The sequence below is a fragment of the Lepidochelys olivacea genome (assembly GCF_965140295.1).
Source record: "Lepidochelys olivacea isolate rLepOli2 genome assembly, chromosome: 2".
Taxonomy (NCBI): domain Eukaryota; kingdom Metazoa; phylum Chordata; order Testudines; family Cheloniidae; genus Lepidochelys; species Lepidochelys olivacea.
Window position 1 is genome coordinate 118,414,846 of NC_140412.1, and position 15,934 is coordinate 118,430,779.

A 15,934-nucleotide genomic window follows, 5' to 3' on the forward strand; every position below is an offset into this window, starting at 1 on the left:
ATGCTTCCCAGACAAATGAAAAATGGCAGATCCCAGCCCTGAGGACTTTACAATCAAAGCCCTGATCCTGCAAATCCTTGCTCATGTGCTTACGTTTACACGCATGAGTAGTCCCATTGATAACAATAGGACTACACCATTGACATTCATCTGACAACTCATGTGCAACAAGTCAAGCACATGCACAAATGCTTGTGGAATTGGGGCCAAAGCTTGCTCCTTTTATGCCAGTAGTCCCACTGATTCATTACTTATAGGGATAAGGTGAGAAGGATTTGGCCCTAAAATTAGACATAGCATAGTAAGAGATGAAAACAATCAAAGGATAGAGGTTAGCAGTTATGGGACAGCCCAGTGGTTAGGGAATTAGACTAGAACTTGAGAGACAAAGGTGCAAGTTCATACCCTGCCACTGACTTCCTCTGTGATCTTAGGCAAGTAACTTAGCCCCCCCCCATGTCATAGAATCATAGAATCATAGAATATCAGGGTTGGAAGGGACCCCAGAAGGTCATCTAGTCCAACCCCCTGCTCAAAGCAGGACCAATTCCCAGTTAAATCATCCCAGCCAGGGCTTTGTCAAGCCTGACCTTAAAAACCTCTAAGGAAGCAGATTCTACCACCTCCCTAGGTAACGCATTCCAGTGTTTCACCACCCTCTTAGTGAAAAAGTTTTTCCTAATATCCAATCTAAACCTCCCCCACTGCAACTTGAGACCATTACTCCTCGTTCTGTCATCTGCTACCATTGAGAACAGTCTAGAGCCATCCTCTTTGGAACCCCCTTTCAGGTAGTTGAAAGCAGCTATCAAATCCCCCCTCATTCTTCTCTTCTGCAGGCTAAACAATCCCAGCTCCCTCAGCCTCTCCTCATAACTCATGTGTTCCAGTCCCCTAATCATTTTTGTTGCCCTTCGCTGGACTCTCTCCAATTTATCCACATCCTTCTTGAAGTGTGGGGCCCAAAACTGGACACAGTACTCCAGATGAGGCCTCACCAATGTCGAATAGAGGGGAACGATCACGTCCCTCGATCTGCCCCTACTTATACATGCCATTGGCCTTCTTGGCAACAAGGGCACACTGCTGACTCATATCCAGCTTCTCGTCCACTGTCACCCCTAGGTCCTTTTCCGCAGAACTGCTGCCTAGCCATTCGGTCCCTAGTCTGTAGCTGTGCATTGGGTTCTTCCGTCCTAAGTGCAGGACCCTGCACTTATCCTTATTGAACCTCATCAGATTCCTTTTGGCCCAATCTTCCAATTGGTCTAGGTCCTTCTGTATCCTATCCCTCCCCTCCAGCGTATCTACCACTCCTCCCAGTTTAGTATCATCCGCAAATTTGCTGAGAGTGCAATCCACACCATCCTCCAGATCATTTATGAAGATATTGAATAAAACCGGCCCCAGGACCGACCCTTGGGGCACTCCACTTGATACCGGCTGCCAACTAGACATGGAGCCATTGATCACCACCCGTTGAGCCCGACAATCTAGCCAGCTTTCTACCCACCTTATAGTGCATTCATCCAGCCCATACTTCCTTAACTTGCTGACAAGAATACTATGGGAGACTGTGTCAAAAGCTTTGCTAAAGTCAAGAAACAATACATCCACTGCTTTCCCTTCATCCACAGAACCAGTAATCTCATCATAAAAGGCGATTAGATTAGTCAGGCATGACCTTCCCTTGGTGAATCCATGCTGGCTGTTCCTGATTACTTTCCTCTTATGCAAGTGCTTCAGGATTGATTCTTTGAGGACCTGCTCCATGATTTTTCCAGGGACTGAGGTGAGGCTGACTGGCCTGTAGTTCCCAGGATCTTCCTTCTTCTCTTTTTTAAAGATTGGCACTACATTAGCCTTTTTCCAGTCATCCGGGACTTCCCCGGTTTGCCACGAGTTTTCAAAGATAATGGCCAGTGGCTCTGCAATCACAGCCGCCAATTCCTTCAGCACTCTCGGATGCAACTCGTCCGGCCCCATGGACTTGTGCACGTCCAGCTTTTCTAAATAGTCCCTAACGGCCTCTATCTCCACAGAGGGCTGGCCATCTCTTCCGCATTTTGTGATTCCCAGCGCAGCAGTCTGGGAGCTGACCTTGTTAGTGAAAACAGAGGCAAAAAAAGCATTGAGTACATTAGCTTTTTCCACATCCTCTGTCACTAGGTTGCCTCCCTCATTCAGTAAGGGGCCCACACATTCCTTGGCTTTCTTCTTGTTGCCAACATACCTGAAGAAACCCTTCTTGTTACTCTTGACATCTCTGGCTAGCTGCAGCTCCAGGTGCGATTTGGCCCTCCTGATAACATTCCTACATGCCCGAGCAATATTTTTATACTCTTCCCTGGTCATATGTCCAACCTTCCACTTCTTGTAAGCTTCTTTTTTATGTTTAAGATCCGCTAGGATTTCACCATTAAGCCAAGCTGGTCGCCTGCCATATTTACTATTCTTTCGACTCATCGGGATGGTTTGTCCCTGTAACCTCAACAGGGATTCCTTGAAATACAGCCAGCTCTCCTGGACTCCTTTCCCCTTCAAGTTAGTCCCCCAGGGGATCCTGGCCATCCGTTCCCTGAGGGAGTCAAAGTCTGCTTTCCTGAAGTCCAGGGTCCGTATCCTGCTGCTTACCTTTCTTCCCTGCGTCAGGATCCTGAACTCAACCAACTCATGGTCACTGCCTCCCAGGTTCCCATCCACTTTTGCTTCCCCCACTAATTCTACCCGGTTTGTGAGCAGCAGGTCAAGAAAAGCGCCCCCCCTAGTTGGCTCCTCTAGCACTTGCGCCAGGAAATTGTCCCCTACGCTTTCCAAAAACTTCCTGGATTGTCTATGCACCGCTGTATTGCTCTCCCAGCAGATATCAGGAAAATTAAAGTCACCCATGAGAATCAGGGCATGCGATCTAGTAGCTTCCGTGAGCTGCCGGAAGAAAGCCTCATCCACCTCATCCCCCTGGTCCGGTGGTCTATAGCAGACTCCCACCACTACATCACTCTTGTTGCACACACTTCTAAACTTAATCCAGAGACACTCAGGTTTTTCTGCAGTTTCGTACCGGAGCTCTGAGCAGTCATACTGCTCCCTTACATACAGTGCTACTCCCCCACCTTTTCTGCCCTGCCTGTCCTTCCTGAACAGTTTATAACCATCCATGACAGTACTCCAGTCATGTGAGTTATCCCACCAAGTCTCTGTTATTCCGATCACGTCATAGTTCCTTGACATCACCAGGACCTCCAGTTCTCCCTGCTTGTTTCCAAGGCTTTGTGCATTTGTATATAAGCACTTGAGATAACCTGTTGATCGCCCCTCATTGCCAGTATGAGGCAGGAGCCCTCCCCTCACAGACATTCCTGCCTGTGCTTCCTCCCTGTTCTATATGTCTCTGTTCTATATGTAAAATGGGGGTCATAGTACTTCCCTACCTCATAGGGGTGGTGTTGTGAGGATGAATACATTAAAGATTATGAGGTGCTCAGATATTGTGATGATGATGGCCATAGAAGTATCTTAGATAGAGGGCTACAACAGTGCAAGATCATGACATCTGCTAATTCTACACACACTTCATGTTAATTCCATTTCATATTTACAATTAACGAAATAGAATAAACAATGTTTAGAATGAAGACCATTACAGAGACTGGTGTCTAAAACAACAATAGAAATATTTAGCATTGGTGAATCTCTGTGAAATGTCCATATGTGCTTCATTTGCTTTCATTTTATTAGAAAGGGCTAGTGTAAACACTGAAGGGACACCATCAATACAAAAATCACACTTCCGTCTGAACATTCTTCTGCATTTAGACAGCCAGTTTATGCTATATATTTGACAGCACTTCAGAGGCCTGGTTTTGCCAAGTGCTGAACAACTCCAGTGATGAGAAGCTGAAAACATCCAGCACCTTCAGGAGTTGCTTAGCAGCTTGAATGATTGGGCCCTTAAAGATAGGGAAAATATGGTTGCAAAATCAGAAAAATTAGCAGATGGCTCAAAGTTAGTTTTGGGACCTGAAACCCCTTCAGTCAAATATGAAAAATGAATTCAGTTTCTAGTTTCAGAGTAGCAGCCATGTTAGTCTGTATCTGCAAAAAGAAAAGGAGTACTTGTGGCACCTTAGAGACTAACAAATTTATTTGAGCATAACCTTTCATCAGCTACAGCTCACTTCATCAGATGCATTCAGTGGAAAATACAGTGGGGAGATTTATATACACAGAGAACATGAAACAATGGGTGTTACCATACACACTGTAACAAGAGTGATCAGGTAAGGTGAGCTATTACCAGTAAGGAGAGCAGGGGGGTGTGGGGAGAGATGGGGAACCTTTTGTAGTGATAATCAAGGTGGGCCATTTCATAGATATTTAGATCAGAAGGGACTATTATGATCATCTAGTCTGACCTCCTGCACAACGCAGGCCACAGAATTTCACCCACCACTCCTGCAAAAAACCTCACACCTATATCTATGCTATTGAAGAATGTCTGAGGAACAGTGGGTGGGTGGGGGGGGGAAATAAACATGGGGAAATAGTTTTACTTTGTGTAATGACCCATCCACTCCCAGTCTCTATTCAAGCCTAAATTAATTGTATTCAGTTTGCAAATTAATTCCAATTCAGCAGTCTCTCATTGGAGTCTGTTTCTGATGGTTTTTTGTTGAAGAATTGCCACTTTTAGGTCTGTAATCGAGTGACCAAAGAGATTGAAGTGTTCTCCGACTGGTTTTTGAATGTTATAATTCTTGACGTCTGATTTGTGTCCATTTATTCTTTTACGTAGAGACTGTCCAGTTTGGCCAATGTACATGGCAGAGGGACATTGCTGGCACATGATGGCATATATCACATTGGTAGATGTGCAAGTACTGTGTCTCTTTAATGCAAGTGGTTCTTGTATTAATTTTTAACAAATGTATAGACAAAAAGAAAGGCAAAAATGTTATAATTGTTTAACAAGACATCCAGAAATGCTGACCATGGTTCTTCTCTGAACCATCTCTAACTTATCAACAGTTTTCTTGAATTGTGGACACTAGAATGGACACAGTATTCCAAAAACGGTTGCACCAGTACCAAATACAGTGGTAATATAACCTCTCTACTCCTATTCAAGATTCTCCTGTATATCCAAGGATTTCACTGGCCACAGTGTCACACTGGAAGCTCACGTTCTGCTGATTATCCGCAATGACCTCCACAAGTCCTTTTCAGAGTTACAGGTTCCCAGGATAGAGTCCTCATCTTGTAAATATGGCCTACTTAGAATCATAAAACTGTAGGGCTAGAAAGGACCTCAACAGGTCATCTAATCCAACCCCCTGTGCTGAGGCAAGACCAAGTATACCTAGACCATCCCTGAAAAGTGTTTATCTAACCTCGCCTTAACATGCTGGCCGCTGCTTCCCGCTGTTCCCATTGGCCGGGAACAGAGAACCACGGCCACTGGGAGCTCGGGGGGTGGTGCCTTCGGACAGTCACTGTCAGCAAAATGTCTTTCAGCCCGCAATCAGATTACCCTGGTGGGCCGCAAGTTGCCCACCACTGAGTTATGCATTTGATTCTTCTATGTTCCAAGATGTATGACTTGACGTGTGGCCATATTGTTTGTGCCCAGTTTCTCACGCAAGCCAGATCCCATGACCTATCCTCTTAATTTATCACTCCCCCATATTCATATTAATAAATTGAGTCTCATTTATGAGCATCCCTGTGAGGTAGAAAGGTATTGTTATCCCCACTAGATACATGTGAAACTGAGGCACTGAAAGCAGCCTAAATTCAAGGTCGTAAACAAAGACTGTGGCAGAACCAGGATCTCTTAATTCCCAGCCAAATGCTTTAACCATGCAACTATCCATCTTTGCTATTGTCGCTGTTTGAGTCACTGCACCTTACTCCATACTTAGATTCATAGATTTATAGATACTAAGGTCAGAAGGGACCATTATGATCATCTAGTCTGACCTCCTGCACAACGAAGGCACAGAATCTCACCCACCCACTCCTGCGAAAAACCTCTCACCTATATCTGAGCTATTGAAGTCCTCAAATCGTGGTTTAAAGACTTCAAGGAGCAGAGAATCCTCCAGCAAGTGACCCATGCCCCATGCTACAGAGGAAGGCGAAAAACCTCCAGGGCCTCTGCCAATCTGCCCTGGAGGAAAATTCCTTCCTGACCCCAAATATGGCGATCAGCTAAACCCTGAGCATATGGGCAAGATTCACCAGCCAGATACCCAGGAAAGAATTTTCTGTAGTAACTCAGATCCCACCCCATCTAACATCCCATCACAGGCCATTTGGCCTATTTACCACGAATATTTAAAGATCAATTAATTACCAAAATCATGTTATCCCATCATACGATCTCCTCCATAAACTTATCCAGTTTAATCTTAAAGCCAGATAGGTCTTTTGCCCCCACTGCTTCCCTTGAAAGGCTATTCCAAAACTTCACTCCTCTGGTGGTTAGAAACCTTCATCTAATTTCAAGTCTAAACTTCCCAATGACCAGTTTATATCCATTTGTTCTTTTGTCCACATTGGTACAGAGCTTAAATAATTCCTCTCCCTCTCTGGTATTTATCCCTCTGATATATTTATAGAGAGCAATCATATCTCCCCTCAGCTTTCTTTTAGTTAGGCTAAACAAGCCAAGCTCCTTGAGTCTCCTCTCATAAGACAGGTTTTCCATTCCTCGGATCATCCTAGTAGCCCTTCTCTGCACCTGTTCCAGCCTAACCAGAAAATGTGTGATAAAATTACCTAAACACCACATGCACATTCAATACAACTTTTTTCACAACCTATAGGTCAGGTCAGGGACCTTCCACTTATCTATCTGTCCCTTCCAGGATGGAAATCAAAGAGAGAGGGCCTCACCACCCACCCCATCCATGGATCTGGAAAAGGATCTCATGGATCTTGGAACTTGTGTGTGGAGAGAAGAAGGAGAGAGAAATTGGGTCTGCTGGAATCACTTGGGACACACATTATTACTTCTGGCAACCAGAGGGAAGTCCTTCAGAAAATTAATACAGGTTCAGGAGCCATCTCTCTGGACCAAGCAGGGACATGCACAAGGGGAGTGGCAAGCAGAGGCCAGGCCCCCCCAATAATTGGCAGGCGCACAGAACTCCTCCGGCCTGGTACTGGAGCAGGAAGAGCGAGCTCAACCGGGGCTGGGGCAGGGAGAATGAGCTCCTCTGGCCCTGGGGCTGGGGCGTAGACACAGAAAGTGCGCCTCCAAAAGGGGTCAAATTTTTATTCCTGCTCATGCCCCTGCTACCAAGAAAGGTTCCAACGGCTCTGGCAGCATGACTTTATATCCCTATGCATATGGCCTGCAATCTTGGCTGAGCACTGAGACTCATACAAATCTGGAGGAATCTATTGGATTTGAGTGATGGACCCTTATTCTCTTTATGAGTGGGAGCGTGAGTGGAAAGGATGTAACCTTTTGCTGAGTAAAGACTCATAGGATGGGGAAACATCATTTGCATTCATAAAATTAAACTGCATTTTTATAGCTCATGTTCATTTACTGCAGCTTCATCAAATAACCTAGCAACATCTACAGTGATGCTTCTAGAGAAAGGTTTCATGGTGGTAGGCATGATCTATACCTTCCATAAGGCTAGGGCTGCTGGGCAATCTGCACTGAAGGATTCTCCAGCTTCTCCCTGGCTCTAATGGAGCCTTTCCCCATGGGTGGAAGCCACTGGGACTCTATTTAGTTTATAAGCTCTTGGAAGAAGGGTTTTCTATGTGTACAGTGCCTACATTAAGTAGTAGGTCCCTGATTCCCAGCTTCACTGCAGTAGCAATAGTAATAACAGTGACGATTATTCCTGGAGAAACACTTTTTCCTCACGCAACTGTACATATTCTAGGAAATCAGCTATTGTGAGTGTCCCTTTCACACCGCAAACAAATCAAGGCATTCAAAACTGACCATCATATAAAGCAACATTTCATCTCTAAACAAAACTTGTTTCCCCTCTAGAACAGGGGTCCTCAGCCTGGAGGATCATGACATCTGGGAGTGTCACAAACAGATGTCAGGAGGTTGTGACCATTCTTCCCCCCTAGTGGGGGGGGAACGACAGAGGTTCCTTTAAATGCTCAACTCCTCTTTTATCTCTTCCTCAGTCCTTGCAAGTACCCAGCTGCTCATGCCCACTCACCTCTTCACAAAGTGGTGGATAAACACACTAGCTAGATGCTGCTGCAAATATGACCATTAATGAAATAGCAGTGATGACTCTAGGTTTCAGAACCAACTCTATTATGAAAATCAGGTCAGTTTACATATCTGTGGACAGTTTGAACCAATAGTGCCTGAAGCAGGTGTCAACAGGCGTGAACAGCTGACACTCACACATTGGGTGTCCACTGGCTGCTTTTTAAAAATCCGGAGCAAGGCATGGTAAGTGATGTCTTAATAAGTGGTGGTAGTAGGTCATGGTAAGTGGTGTCTTAATATAAACTTCCTATAACAATCATTTTGGGAAACATGAGGTTTTTGTTGGTCTCTTTTTCTGCATGTGAAATCTTTTGCTTTTAGGGGTTGGGGGGGCATGCGGGATAAGGCATTTACCATGTTTCTTGGCCTTTAATGCTCCTTTAACTCACACTTGGATTTTGTGGTCCTACCTTTCCATATTAGGCCCTCTTCAGGCACCATTTACCTAGCAGAGGATACAGATTTTCACATCGTGTGGACGGTACTGGTGCATTCCATTGGCCTATGACAGTGAACTTGGCACATATACAAGCAGGGCTGTGTGTTCCAGAAGCTAGGCAAGGAGCCAGCAACAAAGAGTGAGAGTGGCCAAAGCAATCAAATTCAATGTGTTGTAGTCTTAAAAAATAAGAGAGAGAGAATGTCAAAGCAATAAGCTCACAACAAGTTGTTGTCTTGGGCAGCCCAGCTTATGGCTTTATTCCTATTCTTTACTCCATCCTACTGCCAAATGAAATTACATATCCCATTTAAAAATACACTAAAAGCAATGCAAAAAATTACACCCATTCTCCATATGATATTTAAGATTTCCTTCTGGACACAGGGTGACAGGGTGAGACATGAGAGAGAGGCTAAGCAGGTATTGATGCCACCTGTCACCTCTACGTGTCATGTATTTGCATGGCCACATCAGGCAGACACCATGCAGAACTTTAATGCCACTTAGCAGCAGTTCCACAGCAGCCTTCCTGTCCTGCTGTGCCTACTGACGAGAACCACTTGCTGCATCTCCTGAGGTAAGCAAATGAGATGGTGACTGATAGTGAATGACTGAATAAGTGTGAGTGAATAATGGAGTGAATGAGAAGGAACAGGAATGAAAATAGGAAGAGAGCTGGATGAAATTTTTTGGCAGAAGCTTTTTTTCCACTAAAAATGCATTCTGTCAACTGAAACATTTCATGAATTTGTGTTAAATTCACAACATCGTTTTGGTTAAAAAACGGGGAAAAAAATAGAAAAAATCTGAGCACTTTGTTGTGACACTTTCTAAATAAAATGCTTAAGTTTTTCAATTTGAAATGACTTTGTTTCAGAATTTATTTCAAATTCATTTTAAAAAAAAAAATGAATGGCTTTTAAAGCTCAAAAATGAAACAAAACTTTTCATTTCAGGCCATACAAAGATATTTTTTTCTTGACTGATCAGTTCTCCAAAAAAAAAAATTGAAACATTTTTATTTCAAGTTGACCCAAAATTATTTTTCTTTTTCATTTTCAAAACAGCCAGTGACCTGATAAATCAATTAGTCACACAGCTTTAAACAGGAATCAGAGCAGGACTGCATGAGAAAGAGAAAGGTACTGCACTCACAAGAATGAAGGGGTAGCAGCTTGGCCTTCATGGTAAAGCACTGGGCTGAGAGTCAGAAAACATGGGTTATAATTTGTCTCTTACTGTGCTAGAAAATAGGGATACTACCACCTACCTATTTCACAGGGATGTTGTGAGGTTGACTTCATTAGTGTTCATTAAACTCTGAGTTCCTAGGATGAAATGTGTACAAAGTATTATCAGTACCTGGGGGTAAATGGGAAGGAAACTTGGCTGGCCCCAATCCACATTATTTAAGCATTGTCCCATTTTATACAGGGTGAACCCATGAACTGTAGATCAACTTGCAAGATTTTAAAGGAGCTTAACATAACTTCCTGGTCCCATATGTTGTCACTATGATGCAGCATTGCACTGTGTTATTAGGAAACCTCAAAGCCACCTGTGGCTAACCTTGGCAACACATGTGTGACCTACTTCAGTTTCTCCTTCTTCCACCCATGCAAAGGCATATTTTATCTGTCAGTGGCAAATCCAACCCCTTTTATTTGTAGAAAGTTCACATAGAATAGAATATCAGGGCTGGAAGGGACCTCAGGAGGTCATCTAGTCCAACCCCTGCTCAAAGCAGGACCAATCCCCAAATTTTTGCCCCAGATCCCTAAATGGCCCCCCTCAAGGATTGAACTCACAACCCTGGGTTTAGCAGGCCAATGCTCAAACCACTGAGCTATCCCTCCACCCAAAAGGGAAAAACAAATCATCCCAGCCACAGCTTTGTCAAGCCTGACCTTATATTTTTTTGCCCCAGATCCCTAAATGGCCCCCTTAAGGATTGAACTCACAACCCTGGGTTTAGCAGGCCAATGCACAAACCACTGAGCTATTCCTTCCACAATCCAGCTCCATCACAGTAAAAAAAAATTCCTCACAAAGTAAAATAAGAACACAATGCAGCAGCTCTTCAATCCAACTCAATGGTCACCATTCCCAAGTCACCTACCCGAGAGTCATTAACTTTTATGTCCCAAGGTCCTTTAGCTGCAGTTCCAGGGCCCCACTCTCAAGACTATCCAACATGAGTTCCAAGACCCTGCTCTCCTTCAACTCGTCTCCTGCAGCCCCAATCAGGTCTTCCACCAGAGGGCTCCCCTCGGTGTTCCACTCACCAGGACTCCTCACCAGTGAGTCCTGCCAGTACTCAGAAGAACCTCTCTCCCAGACCAAGCCCTTGTTCCTGGGCTCCTCCCGCAGCCCTCTCCATCAGCTGTTCTGCCAGAGAACTCCCTGCATCGTTACACTCCCCAGGCCTCTTTGACAAGGCATACTACCCCTGCTCCAGGGGACCCTCCCTCCAGAATTAGCCCCTTGCTTCTGGGCCCAGCTTGCACTGACCAAGCTGATTCTTCCCCTCATTCTGAGGAGCCTCCGCCCAAATCAAACTCCACAGGGAACCCCAGCTCTAGCCAGTCCTCCTAACATCTTTCCTCAGAATTTTTCATCAGCTGTTTCCAGTTACTGCTCTACTTCAGGTCTCCTGCAGCCCTTTGCCCTCAGGCAGCTTTCACCTGCCACTGACTAACTCTGAGACTCACCTACACTGGATCCCTCCACTCCTTCCTAAAGGGGCCCATCCCCCTGTGACACACTGGAGCTGCATTTGCAGCTAGCCAAAAATTTCCATCAAAACTTTGTTTCTTTGACTGAAAATTGGGTTTTGAACTCAACAGAAATTTTCACAGAGTCTGTTGTCTGCAGAAAAAATTGACTTTTTTTTGTGAAAAACATCTTTTAAAAAGTCAAAAATTTCTGTGCAAAATTGACAAGCCTATAATTAGTGGGAATGGCATGTGTTTTTCAAGAGAAACATATAACTCCTTAGACACACTTATGGCCTTTCAAGACACTTGCTTTGGTTTTACTGGTTAGATATGTTGTGCCCTTGAGGTAAATTTATAAGGTGGGCATACTAGAGTGGTGAGAGGGCACAAGGAAGCTTCTCTGTGCTCAGCACAACAGTGCAGGCACAAGGACTAATATCCCAGAAAGGGGTGTCCTAACGGTGTCAGAATGGCGCCATGGCCCTGATACATCCTGATCATCATGATGGCTGAGCTAGGAAGACAACTGGCTCCCTTTGTTGCAGAAGTAATGCAGAAGGAGCCTTTCCCTGCCTTCTCCCTTAGCTCAGCTCAGCCTCTCGGGAGCCATAACTGAACCCCTCAGCCCTCACTTTCCCCTGAGAGTGATAACAATACTGTAGCTATTTTTCATTTAAAAAAAATCCACTTTCAGCTTGATCAGGATCCAAACTCTGAGTGATAGTGATAAATGTACTGCTGTCCTCCTCACTCTCCTTCTATTTTTCAGATTCTGGTATGGATACTCCTGAATGGGGGCATCAATTTCCAGGACAACAACAATGGGTTTCAATCTCCGATTATTTAATGAGGACTTATAAGTAAATAGTACTTCTTCAGAGAAGCTCTATTCGAAATCTCCGTGGGATCCTAAAGAACTCTGGAACTGAAATAACTCACGGGCTCTACAGTCCTTAGTAAACACAATTTAATCTAAGAATAGCAAGACATTGTTCTGAAATGAAAAATAATCATTAAAGCCACGTGGCACAATGGTTTAACATATAGCATCAACAGACCTGGCTATGCCAAATTTAATTAAGGAATTTTATTTGTGCCAATAATTTATCATCCAAGGTAGAATAAAAGGTATTCAATTTCTTAGCATTCAGTTTCATTTAGGTGTACAGTTAGTGGGTTTATCCTATTGCAAAACAATTTAGCTACGAAATCAGAGCACCAACAAAGAGTACAACTAAATCTATTAGCAATCTTCAAACACTAATTGGATACAGCTCTGGACAAGACATTTTATGTGTGTCATATTTCTCTCTCGCTCTTTCTATCTCACACACACACATAAATGTGTGTAACCATTTAGTAGAAATGATTGGTTGAATGCTACTGTAATGCTACTAATAATAAAAGCAGTATTTTTTTACAGACATCGCCAAGGGCATCTTTTAGTAAAGATGCAAAGAAAAAAAAAAGCTATAAAATCTCCTCTTTTCCTAAAGAGACCATGCAGGAACAATTTCTTCATTAGCCTCATGCTAGTTCCTTATGCGTTCCCAGTAACCAGGGACCAAAATGGATCACGACTATGGCACCCAAGTGGTCCTATTGCCAAGCATCTTTTGCCACTATTTAAACTAGTGGGCAGTGTGGGTGTAAAATGCTACCACATTGTCAGCTGTAAGCAGACAGAAACTAACCTGTTGACAACAAAAAGCCTATTTGTGGATCACGGTCACATTTCCCGGGGAGGTAGCCAGGGGTGTGAGGCACCTCGCTTCCACCTGCCCTTGGTGTGAGGAAGCCTTGTCTGTGCGTGCCAAAGTCAGCTCCCAACCTCTGTCAACTACAGGCCACACAAGCACTCCCCTCTAGGCCTAAGCAGGCCAGGCTATCTCTCTCCAGGTTAGCGGTAGGCACACTCCAACCCCAAGCCCGCCGAGAGGCTCCCTGGAGTGGGCAGTCCCTGTTCCATTGGACACGCACAGTATTCACAGATTCATCGCTTCCAAAGAAACAGTACACCCCAGCTTACCAGTTCCACCTCCAATCACTGCTCCACTGAACACAGAAGTATGTTTACAGTGAAAAAAAAATAAAAGTTTACTTTTTATTCATTAGAGATTCAAGCAATAGAAAGTAGAAGTGTTGGAAACAAATGGTTACATATAAAATAATACACATACCTAGACTTTACTTAACTAGATACTTTTCTGCCTAATAGAGCAATACTCGTCCCAAATCCTTCCAGTGTTTTACAGCCAGACGTGGCTGTGATCTTCCATTTATGAGACGAGTCACACTGTCAGCTTGCTTCCTTGGTGAAAGAGTCAGTGTGTCTCTTGGTAGATTTTAGATATATCAGGACAGTCCTTTGTTCTTTTCCACAATCTTGACATCTGGACACACCCTACTTATTGGTTTCCTCTTTTTTCAGTTTTGCAATCTTTTGATTAGCATCAGGCTCAATATGCAAACAGATTTACATTGTGAGACACACGATACACATATGACCAGCCAGCAAGAAATACATCTATTACCCTTTACTCACCTCCTGGTTACCTGCCTTAACAACATAATTTTCAGGACAGACACATAACTTCTTAAATGTTATCTGTACATTCATTTCACAGTGATTATGACTGGCTCTAAGCAGAGCTCTCATCCTTTAGTGAGATATTATGCATACATCCAACTCTAAGCACCCACTATGCCCGCTGCCAGTTGAGACAATGAGGTTCCTGGGTCACAATCAGATACAGGGCACAATCCTGCAGATTTTATTCAGGAGATCTTAACATTCACCAAAAGTTAATCTCATCCCAAAACCACAGAGGTGATGCTGGAAGAATTGCTACCTGTGTTCCCACTTCCAGTTTGTTCATGTGCTGGTCAAGTGATAGTTTTGCCTGAGTAATATCGGCAGGGTAAGGCTCCTAGTACAGGATATAAAGTAGCAGGATAACCTACTGGGAAGTAAACTAGGGGAAAAAACACTTATTCTAAAAAAGTAAATGCAGAAAGAGAGACAATTGATGAAATTATGGTTGTACATATGCTATTATTAACTGGAAGGACAACCAAATCTAATTCAACAACAATAACCATTCTTTATTGCTACAATACCCTCTGCTTGAAGGCCTCTGGGCACTAATCAAGCTTAAAATTAAAATAAAATCTTAAAGATAAAAGGCTTGGGATCACATAATCAATAACAACCTGGGGCGCAATCCTGAAAATATTAGGCAAGGGAATAATTTTACTCAGATAAGCAGGACTATTGAACTCAGAAGGACTAATCATGGGAGAAAAGCTACTAAAGGTGTTTACGGGTGAAATTCTGCCAAAGCTGAATTGCAAATCTCTCACTGACTTCACTGGGGCCAGGATTTCACCTTAAGCATCTACAGGATTACAGATGTACACATATATACAATAAACAAGCTGACTTCTTGCACCTCTTCATTGTCATTATTATTTGTATTACATTGGCTACAACCAAGATCAGGCCCCACCATGCTAGATATGCACAATCACATGGAATTTGAACCAGTCCCTGCTCTGAGGAGCCTACAATCTTGATAGACTAACAGAACAAATAGTGGCAGAAAGTGATTCAACATGCATTGCAGAAGATTGGGAACCCAGACACAGAGATTAAATGACTTGCCCAAGATCATACGGTGGCAGAGCTGAGAATATAATATAGGTCTCTCAACTTTCAGTATAAAAATAAAATGTATCCTGGTTAAATATTTGGTATGTTTAACACCCCTCCACCCCATTTCACAAGCCAACATAAAACTGTAAAGGAAATAAAATATATTAAGCCTAACAGTAGCTCAGCGCACTCATTAAGCAGGTGGCTCCATCCTGTTAACTTCTTCCCAGCTTTCACTGGTAGTCCCAGGTAGAGTTTGTAGCAGTAGTTTAATGCACAGGTTACAAAGGTATGGATGAAACAAGAAGAGCCTCTAGTCTCTTTGCCACTAGAGAGGAAAGTCTCTTGGACATTTGAGGTACATCTACACGGCAAAAAGAATTTAAAAAACCACAGGGGTGAGACTCAGAAGCTGGGTCTACAGACTCAGGCTCACACTTCGGTGCTAAAATCAACAGTGTAGAAATTCCCACTCGTGCTGGAGCTCAGGGTCTAAGCCACATGCTTTCCACCGGGTTTCAAAGCCTAAGCGGGACTGTCTACACAGCTATTTTTAGCACCATAGTGTCAGCCCCACAAGCCCGAGTCTCTAGACCTGAGATCTAAGACTTGTTGTTACGGGGTTTTTGTTTGAGGTTTTGGGGTTTTTTGGTAGTGTAGACATACCCATAGAGAACAGAAGTCTAGTGCAGGTTGTGACAAAGTTCCTCCTCTGCCTTGGTGGGTCCTGCACTTATTGATGATTTGCTCGCCTCAGAGGTTCACGGCAGCACTCAGTTTGGCCACTTTAGTGGCTCAAATCTGCCATTCACTCAGTTAGCCTCATCACTGGCCAGCATGGGGAAAGGAAGAAGAACAAT